At 42.4% G+C, this 11,265-nt stretch overlaps 1 pseudogene; it reads left to right on the top strand.

Moving 5' to 3' along the window:
- The first annotated feature begins 281 nt into the window (after positions 1-281).
- Positions 282-454, top strand: LOC121102996 (annotated as a pseudogene).
- Positions 455-11,265: the final 10,811 nt, after the last annotated feature.

The following is an 11,265-nucleotide window of genomic DNA, read 5'->3' as shown; positions in this document are numbered from 1 at the left end:
ATTTTGACAACTCTAAGTATTTCACATATGTAAAATTATGCAGTATTTGTCTTTTTGTGACAAATAGTTGTTTCACTTAAGATGGTGTCTCCAAAGTTCATCCATGTTTTCCCATGTCACAGAATTTCCTTCCTTTTTAAAGTTGAATAATATTCCATGTGTGTATATACCACATTTTGGTAATCTATTCATCTGTTGATGGACAATGGGTTGCTTCCATGGTTTTTTAGCTATTGTAAACAATGTTGCTATGAACATGAGTATACAAAATATCTCTTCCAAAGACTATAATTCCAGGGGTCATTTCTACAGTTTACTAGACAAGTTTCTCTCAATGTGCGGAGTACCCAAAACCATAAGGAGGAGGCAGAAAAAAATCTCTTCCAGACCTTGCTTTTAAAAAGGTGAATTACACCTTTTTGGGTGTAATTCTTTTGGGTGTATACCCAGAGGTGCAATTCCTGGATCATACGGTTAATCCTATTTTTTATTTTTTGAAAAACTGCTATACTCTTTTTCACAGTCAATGGCTACACCGTTTCACATTCCCACCAACGGTGCACACGAGTCCCAGTTTCTCTGCATCTTTGTCCATATGTTTTTTCTTTTTCTTTTTGTTTCTCTTTTTTATTTGTTTATAGTAGCCATCCTAATGGGTGTGAGATGGTGTCTCATAGTAGTTTTGATTTGAATTTCCCTTAATGATCAGGGCAGCTGAGCATCTTTTCATGGGCTTATTGGTCATTTATATATCTTCCCTGGAGAAATGTCTATTCAAGTCCTTTGCCTAATTTTGAGTCAGGTTCTTTGCTGTTGTTGAGTTTTAGGAATTTTCTAGATATTCTAGATAGTAATCCTTTACCAGATATATGATTTGCAAAATTTTTCTCCCATTCTGTGGGCTGCCTTTTTACTCTGTTGATGGTGTCTTTTGGTGCACAAATTTTTAATTTTCATGAATTCCAATTGCCTATTTTTTCTTTTGTCACTTGTGCCTTTGGTGTCATATTCAAGACATAATTGCTAAATCCAGAGTCATGAAGCATTTGTTCTATGTTTCCTTCTACCAGTTTTATTGTTTTAGGTCTGACACTCAGGTCTGATACATTTTGAGTTAATTTTTGTATATGGCATTATGTAAGGGTCCAACTTCATTAATTTGCCTGTGGATATCTGGTTCTCCTAGCATCATTTGTTGAAAGACTGTCTTTTCCCTATTGAATGGTCTTGGCACCCTTAACAAAAATCATTTGACCATATATTCCACTGTTTATATGTTTATCTTTGTGCCAATACGACGCTGTTTTGATAATGTAGCTTGCACTGTAGCTTTATAGTAACTTCTGAAATCAAGAAATGTGAGTCCTCCAGTTTTGTTCTTCTTTTTGAATATTCTTTAACTATTAAGGGTCCCTTGAGTTTCCATATGAATTTTATTTCTGCAAAAAAAATCATTGGGACTTTGATAGAGATTGCATTGAATCGGTAGGTCACGTTGGGTAGTATTGACATTTTAACAATATTAATCCATGAACATGGGATGTGTTTCCATTTATCTATACCTTCTTTAATTTTTCAGCAGTGTTTTGTAGTTTTCATTGTACAAGTCTTTCACCTCCTTGGTTAAATATTTCATTCTTTTTGATGCTATTGTAAATGGAATCGTTTTGGTGGTTTCCTTTTCAGGATTATTCATTGTTAGTGGATAGAAACACAATTTTTTTTCTAAATAGGCTCCATGCCCAACATGGGGCTTAAACTCACGACCCTGAGATGAAGCGTTGCATGCTCCACTGACTCAGCCAGCCACGGACCCCCAGTTTATTTTTGCATGTTGAGTGTATTCTACTACTTTGCTAACTTCATTTATTATTTCTAATAGTTTTTTGTGGAATCCTTAGGGTTTTCTACAAATAAGATCATATAATCTGCAAACAGGTAATTTAACTTATTTTCCTTTGGATGACTTTTCTTCTTTTTCTTACCTAATTGCTCTGGTTAGAATTTCCAGTACTATGCTGAACAGCAGTACTGAAAGCAGGTATTCTTGTATTGTTCCCAATCTTAGAAGAAAGGCTTTTAGTCTTTCACCATTGAGTATAATGCTTACTGTAGTTTTTTCATGTACGGTTTTTATTATGTTGAACTAGTTTCCTTCTATTCCTAGTGTGTTTTCGTGTTCTATTATAAGAGGGTGTTAAATTTTTCAAATACCCTTTCTGCATCAATTGAAATAATCATGTGGGTTTTTCTCCTTCATTCTAGTAATGTGCTGTATTATTTGATTTATTTTTGTATGTTGAGCCATCCTTGCATCCCAGGAATAAGTCCCACTTGGCCATGATGTATAATCATTTTAATATGCTGCTGAATTTGATTCATTTGCATTTTGTTGAGGATTTTTATATTGATGTTCATAAAGGATATCCTGTAGTTTTCTTGTAGTGTCTTTCTCTGGCATTGGTATCAGGATAATGCTAGATTCATAGAATGAATTAGAAAGTGTTCCTTCCTCTTCAGTTTTTTAGAAAAGTTTGAGAAGGATTGGTATTAGTTCTTCTTTAAATGTTTGGTAGAATGCACAGGGAAGCCATTGAGTACAAGGCTTTTATTTGTCAGGAAAATTTTTATTACTGCTTCAATCTCCTCACTAGTTATAGGTATATTTATGTTTTCTATTTCTTTGTGATTTAGTCTTGGTAGGCTTTGTGCTTCTAGGACTTTTTCCATTTCATCTAGGCTATCCAATGTTGGTGTGCAATTGTTGATAGTACTCTCTGGTAATCCCCACTTTCATGTCTAATTTTAAGAATTTGAGTCTTCTCTCTTTTTTCTTAGTCCACCTAGCTAAAATGTTGTCAATTCTGTTGACTTTTTCAGAGAACCAACTTTTGGGTTCATTGATTTTTTCTATTGTTTTTCTCTTCTCTATTTTGTTTACTTCTGCTCTAACCTTTATTATTTCCTTCCTTCTGCACTTTGGATTTAGTTTGTTCTTCTTTTTCTAGCTCCTTAAGTTGTAAAGTTAGGTTGTTGATTTGAGATATTTCTTATTTTTTAATGTAGCATTTATAGCTATAAATTTCCCCCTTATTATTTTTGCTATGTCCCATAAGTTTGGGCGCATTGCCCTTTTATGCATTCATCTCTAAGTATTTTCTAATTTCCCTTGTGCTTTATTCTTTGATTCACTGGATGTTTAAAACTTTAATTTCCACAGTTTCATAAAATTTCCAGTTTTTCATCTGTTATTGATTCTAACTTCATCTCATTGTGGTCAGAGAAGATACTTTGTATAATATCTGTCTTTTAAAATCTTTTGAGACTTAATTTGTGGTCTAACATATCACCTATCCTGGAAAATGTCCCACGTGCATTGAAAAGAATGTGTATGTTGTCATTGGGTAGAGTACACTGCATTTGTGTGTTAAAGATAGGGGTTCATTGTGTTAAGCCCTCTGTTCCCTTACTTACCTTCTGTCTGGTTGTTCTGTTATTTTGAGTAGGGTATTGAAGTCTCCAATTATTCTTGTGTAACTGTCTGTTTCTTACTTCAATTCTGTCCGTTTTCTTCACATACATTGATGGTCTGTCATTAGGTGAATAAATGTTTATAAGTGTTATAATTTCTTACTGTATTAAAATTTTTATTAATATATAATGTCCTTGTCTCGTACCTTCTTTTGAGTTAAAGTCCATTTTGTCTGAAAATAGTATAGCCATTCCTGCTCTCTTTTGGTTACTATTTGCATAGAATATCATTTTCCATCCTTTCACTTTTAAGCTATTCGTGTCTTTGGATGTATAATGAGTCTCTTATAGACAGATAGCATATAATTGGATAATCTGCAAAAGTCTCTGTCTTTTGGTTGGTGAGTTTAATCAACTCATAGTTAAAGTAATTACTGATATGGAGGGACTTTCTTCTGTCATTTTGCTATTTGTTTTCTATATGCTTTACATCTTTTTTTTTTTTGTCCTTCATTTCCTGTACTACTGTCTTCTTTTGTGTTTAGTCGATTTTTTGTAATGAAATGTTTACATTCCTTTCTTACCTCCTTTTTTGTATATTCTATAGTTATTTTTGTTGTGGTTATCCTAGGGATTACATTTAAAATCCTAAAGTTATAACACTTTAATTTCAATTTATACCAGCATTACTTCAGTAACAATAAAAACTCTGCCTCTTTGCTGCTCTTTCCCCACCCCTTTCATTTGTTGGTGTTCTCAATTGCATCTTTATATATTGTGTGTTCCAAAACACAAACTAATGATTTTCTTAAATACATTAGTCTCTTAAATCAGGTAAAAAACAAAGAGTGCAGTTATAAGCCATTGTTACAATAATACTAGCTTTTTTAACTGTCGACGTATTTACATCTATTGAGATTTTTCTTTCTCTATATGGCTTTGAGTCACTGTCTAGTGTCCTTTGATTTCACCTTGCAAGACTCCCTTGAGCATTTCTTGCAGTGCAGGTCTAGTGGTCATGCACTCCTCAAATTTTGTTCATCTGTAATGTCTTAATTTCTCCCTCAATTTTGAAGGACAGTTTTATCAGATATGGTATTCTTGGTTGACAGGTGTTTTTCCTTTAGCACTTTGAATTTATCAGGCCACTGACTCTGGCCTCAAAAGTTTCTGGTGAGAAAACTGCTTAATCTTATTAAGGATCTCCTGTATGTAGCAATTTGCTTCTTTCTGGCTGCTTTTAAAGTTCTCCCTTTGTCTTTTGAAAAGTTTGCTTATAATGTATCTCAATGTGGGTCTCTCTGAGTTCATCTTACTTGGAATTCATTGGTCTTCCTGGATGTTTACATTCATTCCTTTCATCAAATTTGGAAAGTTTTCTTCCATCATTTCTTTAAATATTTTCCGTGCCCATTTCTCTCTCTCCTCTCCTGGGATTCCCACAATGCATATGGTGGTCTGCTTGATGATGTCCCACAGGTCCCTTAGAGTGTTCACTTTTCTTCAATCTTTTTTCCTTCTGTTCCTCAGACTCAATAATGCCCATTGTCCTATTTCAAGTTCACTGATTCTCTCTTCTGCCTGTTCAAATATGCCTTCCATTTCCTCAGGTGAATTTTTTCATTTTAATTATTGTAATTTTCAGCTTCATAATTTTTTTGTTTCTTTTTAGGTTTTTTATCTCTTTATTGATATTTCCATTTTGTTCATACATCATTTTCTTCACTTGCTCCACATTTCCCTTAGCTCTTTGAGCATCTTTAAGACAATTACTCGAAAATATTTTTTAGTATATCTGCCATCAAGTCTTTTTTAGGGACAGTTTTTGTTTATTTATTTTTCCCTTTAAATGGGCCATACTTTCCTGTTTCTTTGTATGCCTTATGATTTCTTGTTATTGAATACTCGACATTTGAAACAAATAATGTAGCAAATCTGGAAATCAGATTCTTGTCCTTCCCCAAGTTTGCTGGGGTTTTGTTGTTGTTTTGTTTGTTTGTTTTTAATTGTTGTAGTCTGTCTCTGTGCTGAGGATTAGCCTCAGATGTAAACTTAATGTCTTCTTGAGTCTTTTTATGAGTTTCCCTGGTGTCATATGGTCATTTTCGAATTTTCCCTATATATGAAGTTGTCCTTAAATGTCATAGTTTTTAATGTCTGTCTCCCAAAAAGGGAAAAAGAAAAAATGAAGGGTGGAAGGGAAGTGTCCTGGCTCTTTAAATACCCTAGAAGTCACTTTAGTCATTGCAAGTGTGACTTGTAACAATTGAAGGTATATCAACAATAATTGCTGCCTCTTTGTCTGCACCTCTATGATCAGAAGCAGCAATTAGCAATCAGAACAGAGATCTCTAATATTTGGAAGACAGGGTCCTTTTAGCCCACCCTAGCTCCAGCAAGCTGTGTGCAAGCTGCTCCAGGAACATATGCACATCTGCCTCCCAAGGGGCTGAAGGGTGGGGGACAGAACAGGGAGCCACTACTGTGTTAAGAGCTGAAATTGACCAAAATTAACCACAATTTACTTTCCAAGTCTTCCTCTGGAAGTTTCCAGCCTTCAATAGACTCTAGAATTCCAAAATAGTTACATCACACAGATTCTGCCAGAGCAATGGTTTTCTAAGTAGAAAGACAGATTCCTAATGCTTCCTACTCTGCCATCTTCACAGAATTCTCTCTACATCCATTATTTTTTATTACCATCAGGACCACCCTGAGAGGCAAACAGGGCAGAATTATTATTTTCTTTTGCAGATGATGAACCAAGGCCCAGACAAGTTAGGTGATTTGCCCAAGGTGACATTTCTGGCACAGGCTATCCTGACTCCTCATCAGATGCTCTTTTTCCTTGGTACAATGCACTGCTTCTCTACTGTGGCACCCCAAGCTGCCCTCCCCAGTGATATAAGGGGGCTGGGTTGAACACCCACCTTCTATCTCCCACTCTCTCACCTTTCAATCTCCTTGTCTCACTCACTCTGGTCTCCTACTCCTTAACCAGGATGCCTGGTAGTGTAATGGATGAGAACAGACACAATGGGTTTGTATCAAACTCACTAGCTGTGTGATCTTGGGCAAGGTAAACTCACTGAGCCCCAGGTTCCTCAACCCTCAGGTGGAGATCCTTCAGAAGCTCATTATAAGGACTCAGCACAATGCCTGGCACCTATCAGCTGGTTATCTGCTTTTTACTATTTCTCAGTACATGGTATCTTCATGTCTCTCCTCCTCACTGCCTTTCTTTTCCTCCCCTGTTGGTCTGTCTAACTCCCAGGCAAGCTGCAGTCCCTTTCAACAAGCTGGGCCTGGCCTGAGAGATGCAGATGGGGCTGGGGCTGAGACTTCCATCTGTACTTTGCCCTGGATCAGGAAGAGAACTTGTTCCAGGAAAGTAACCACAATAAACCCAAAGATCCACACGTATGAACATCTTCCTCACATGTCCCAGGCAAGGCCTTGGAAGAAAGGCCTGGGATATTGTGTGTGGTGTGAGGGGTGGGAGGAGAGGCTGAGGCTGGGAAGTGGGGAGGACCCTGGAGAGGCCTCAAGTGAAGCACACAGGGGGGTCCCAGTCCTGGATAATAGATGGGATGGGGATGAGCAGCACCCAGGTATCAAAGGGCACCACTGTTAGGGAGCAGTAGAGGGCAAAAGTCAGCTCCCTGGCCATTGCCCAATGGTCACTCACCCCACAGCTGGCACAGAAGAACCTGCTGTGCTAGGCTGATACCAGAGGGGAAGGCACAGGGGCTCCTACGGGGGGTGGCTTTGGGGCTCCTGGAGAGGCTGCATTAATGGGAAGGCATCAGGGCCTCAGTATCCTGGGCTGTAGGAAAAACTAAGACTATCTCAGCAGACCTAGGTTTGGGTGAATGCACAGCCATTTACTGGTCACATGACCTAGAAATCATATAACGGCTCCCTCTAAGCCTCAGTTTCCTCTTATGTAAAATATAACAATATATACACCACTGGGTTGCTGTGGAAATTAAATTTACAGCTTTAGATTAAAAGGCAAACTATAAGGTGCTCTCTGATGCTGGGTGTTCTTATTGGCCCAGGCTGGGCAGCCGAGCTCCCACAGCTACCTCTGGATGGCTAGTCCAACCCCACTTCCCTCCCCCTACTATCGCAGAGGACCCATTATCAACGGTGACACCAAGAAGACAGACAAACTCCAACAGAGTCTGGCAACGTAGTCCAGCTAAGCCCCTAATCAACTTGCTATGTGACATTATACTATTCCACCTGTGAACCTCAGTTGTATTTTGTTTTTTGGTTTTTTTTTTTTTAATACCAAGGCGGTTGGGCCAAAGTGTTAAATTTTCAGGAGTTTTGTGAACCCAGTGACTTCATGTTGGTAGCTGAAAATCAGCCACGGTGGGAGTATTTACACCACAGAAATCAGCAAACACTACAAATCAGGGTACCACTGTTTGGGCAGACATTCCAGAATCTCCTCCTTCCAGTGGCTGGCCAGGAATGGAGCAGCTGACCCAAACAGATCGCCTGGCATGCTCAGCATCTGGCTGCTTCCCAAGGATTCACCCCTCATAAATATGGATGCACACCTGGCCAGCAGCAGGCCTGCACCCCCCGACACACACCCCTACCCTCTGCCTGGTGAATCCCTGGTCACAGACAGGGGAGGGAGGCAGGGAGGCAACTGGTGTACTTGTCATTTACAGGAACAAGGCCCTGGACCCTGCCTGGCCTGAATATTACATGAGGCCCAGTATTCCTGCTCTTCCCCCTCTCCCCAACCCATGTGAATGCAGGATGGGAGCTTGGCAAGCCTCCAGCATCCCACCTGCTTTGCAACCGAAAGGCATCACTACTCAGACCCCTTTCCCCTCTTCTGTCCTCCAGCAATGACCCCCACCCCGTGCAAGAGCTCTACTCAGGGAGTGTCACCCACATAGATTGCAATGTGCCTGGTGCCCCCTGGAGCTGGGCCTCACACACTCTGTCCCCTTCCCTCCTGCCACACCCCCACACCTCAAGCCCAGGAAGGCAGACCAGCCCCCAGATAAGGGGGCACAAGGTAGAGATATGTGTCGAGGGCTGCTCAGGGACGGGAGCTGAGCCTGGTCTCTGCCCTCCAACTCTGTCTTCTTCCAGTGTTTTTGGTCTGTTGCTCTTGCTGCTATTTTGTGACTCAAGCAATCACACTCTCTCACTCCCGGTGACTGACTTGATGTCACCTAAAAATGCTATGTAAAATCCCAGCCCCCGGTACCTCAGAACGTTATTTGGAGATAAGGTCTTTATAAAGGTAACTGAGTTAAAGTGAGATCATTAGGGTGGGCCCTAAGTCAGTGTGCCTGGTGTCCTTATGGAAGGGGGAAATTTGAACACAGAGACAGACATGTATTGAGGGAAGAGGATGTCAAGGCGCAGGGAGAAGATGGTCATCTATAGGCCAAGGAGAGAAGCCTGGAACAGAGCCTCCCCTCACAGGAAGTCCCACCAACACCTGGGTCTTGGACTTCCAGCCTCCAGAACCATGAGACAAAACATTTCTGCCATTTAAGCCCCTCCAGTCTATGGCACTTGGCTATGGCCCTCTCTCTGAAAGAGAAGAAAACAGAAAATGCTTGTGGAGCCCCACACTGGGCATAGAGCTTACTTAAAAGAAAAGGAAGGAAGGAAGGAAGGAAGGAAGGAAGGAAGGAAGGAAGCAAGCTCCTTGTGTGTATCTGGGTTTTCTTTCTAAGCATGTTCACTCTCACTGTGGTCTCTGATCAGATGACCCCTTTTGTCACTCATCTCATCTGACAGATGACGAAACTAAGGCCCAGAGGCAGGGGGCTTAGCAAAAAGCCCACACAGGGCTAACCATCCCCAGGACTGGAACCAAGTCCTCCCCGCTAACAACCAGAGGACTTCCCTACATTGAGCTGAACTTCTCTTCCTAAATCTGTACAGAACTCCGTGAGGCCGTGGGGTTGGGGCTAGGGCCACCTGCCTTCACCAGAGAAGACCTTTCCGAAGCGGCCCTCCACCCTACAGGAACTGTGGAACCTCCCCGGCACCTTTTCATCAGCTTGATGCCTGGGCCACGCCCCAGACCAAGCGAATGGGAACCTGTGGGGGTGGGGCTCAGGTACTGGGAGTGCCTTTAGCAAACTGCCACGATTTCTGATGTGCAGCTGGGATGCAGAAGCTTGAGCTGGAGGGTCATGGCAGGTCTGTGCCAGCAACCTGTGATGTGGTGAGAGGGGTGGGCGCCTCAGGGCCGCTGCACCACCCCACAGGGGTTGTGAGGGTGCCCAGCAGGCAATCACACCTCCATAAACGTGAGGTATAAATGAAGGTGCCAATTGGTGCTCACTCATTCGGAGGAAGGCCTGAAAATGTCAGGGTTAAGGAGAAGTTTATCTAGTTCTTTTACTTTATTGCATTGGGGGTAGGAGGGAAGGAGTCCTTTAAAATATTAATGGAAGGGAAAATAGTGTTTTTGCTTTAAACTTGGGCCTGTGCTCTCCCCGTAAACCAAATGTAGCTGTTTATCATATGAAAACAGAGCAGCTGCACTGGAGCACTTACTCTCTGCTGGGCAGGGCTAGGCAACCCTCACAGCGTCTATTCTTACAATAACCCTGTGACGGAGGTATTACAGTCCCCATTCACAGATGGGGCAACGGAGATGTTATTTAACCCATCCAAGGTTACTCAGCAATTAGGTGGTGGAGCTAGGATTCCAACCAAGGAGCCTGCCACCAAAGCCCATGACCTTGACCAGCAGCTGCGTAGTCTTCTACAAAGACTTTTTAACATTCATAACCCTTTTTTGTAAAAGGCACTAAAATAAGTATCATAGATATTAAAAAGTTTACACAAAATGCTTTTTACCCATTTCTTCAAAATTCCCAGAGATTTTTCTTCCCTAACTAGGGGAGAAAAGCTCAGGCCCTAGGAGACCCCAACCCAGAGAGGCAGCAGAACAGGCACCTGCATTCCCAGCACATGGAACCCCAGCCTGGCACCAATATTGGCACACCCACCCCATCTCCCCTCCTTGCCAGGGCCCTCGACTTCAGGAACAAGGGAAACGTGGGCTGGGACTGCCCTCTAGTGGCCATAAAGTTAATTGCAACCGACACATCGGCACCAACCCAGGCCTGGGGCAGAGCCCTGAGCTCACAGAGAAGGAGGAACCTCTCCGCGATGGGCAATCCCACTATGGCTGCACCAGGCCCTTGAGACTTTACCCAGGTACTGACACTGTGGTCCCAAAAGGCCAAACCAAGCCAGACTCCCACTCACCTTTTTCACCTCATCTGCTTCCCATCCCTCCCTGGTTGATGGGGCATTAGAAGTCAGGAGGAAGGCTGCCCTGGGCAGTGATGGAGCCCTGAGTGAAGGTCCACAGCCCTCCCTCCAACCCTGCCCACTCATGCACTCCCTTCAGGAAGTCTCTGAACCCCCCTCTTCTGCACGCCCCTCAGCTGTGCTCTCCCCCACCCTCACCTGCTGCAGCGAATACCGTGGGTACCTCTCCATGGACCCAGAATACTTCTCAAGACCACCAGTCTGTCCCCTTCCCCAGGCATTTCCCCAGTAGACTGGGAGTCCCACCCAGGGCCAGGGCCCAGACATGGGAGCCTGCTCAATTGGCTACCCCAAGTTCACGTGAGCACTCAGCCCCAGGCATCCATTGGGGGGCCAGAGCAACAGTTGCCCTTGGCAAGGCTCCCTCCCTCCTTTCCCACCCTTCTTCAGGGTTCATTGGCCCCAGGGCAGAAGGGAAGGCTCCCAGGAATGCACAATGTGAAGCTGGAGAAGGAGCAG

Source organism: Ursus maritimus, unplaced genomic scaffold (assembly GCF_017311325.1).
Source record: "Ursus maritimus isolate PB19 unplaced genomic scaffold, ASM1731132v1 scaffold_16, whole genome shotgun sequence".
Classification (NCBI taxonomy): Eukaryota; Metazoa; Chordata; class Mammalia; order Carnivora; family Ursidae; genus Ursus; species Ursus maritimus.
This window is presented reverse-complemented; position numbering and strand designations above follow the sequence as displayed.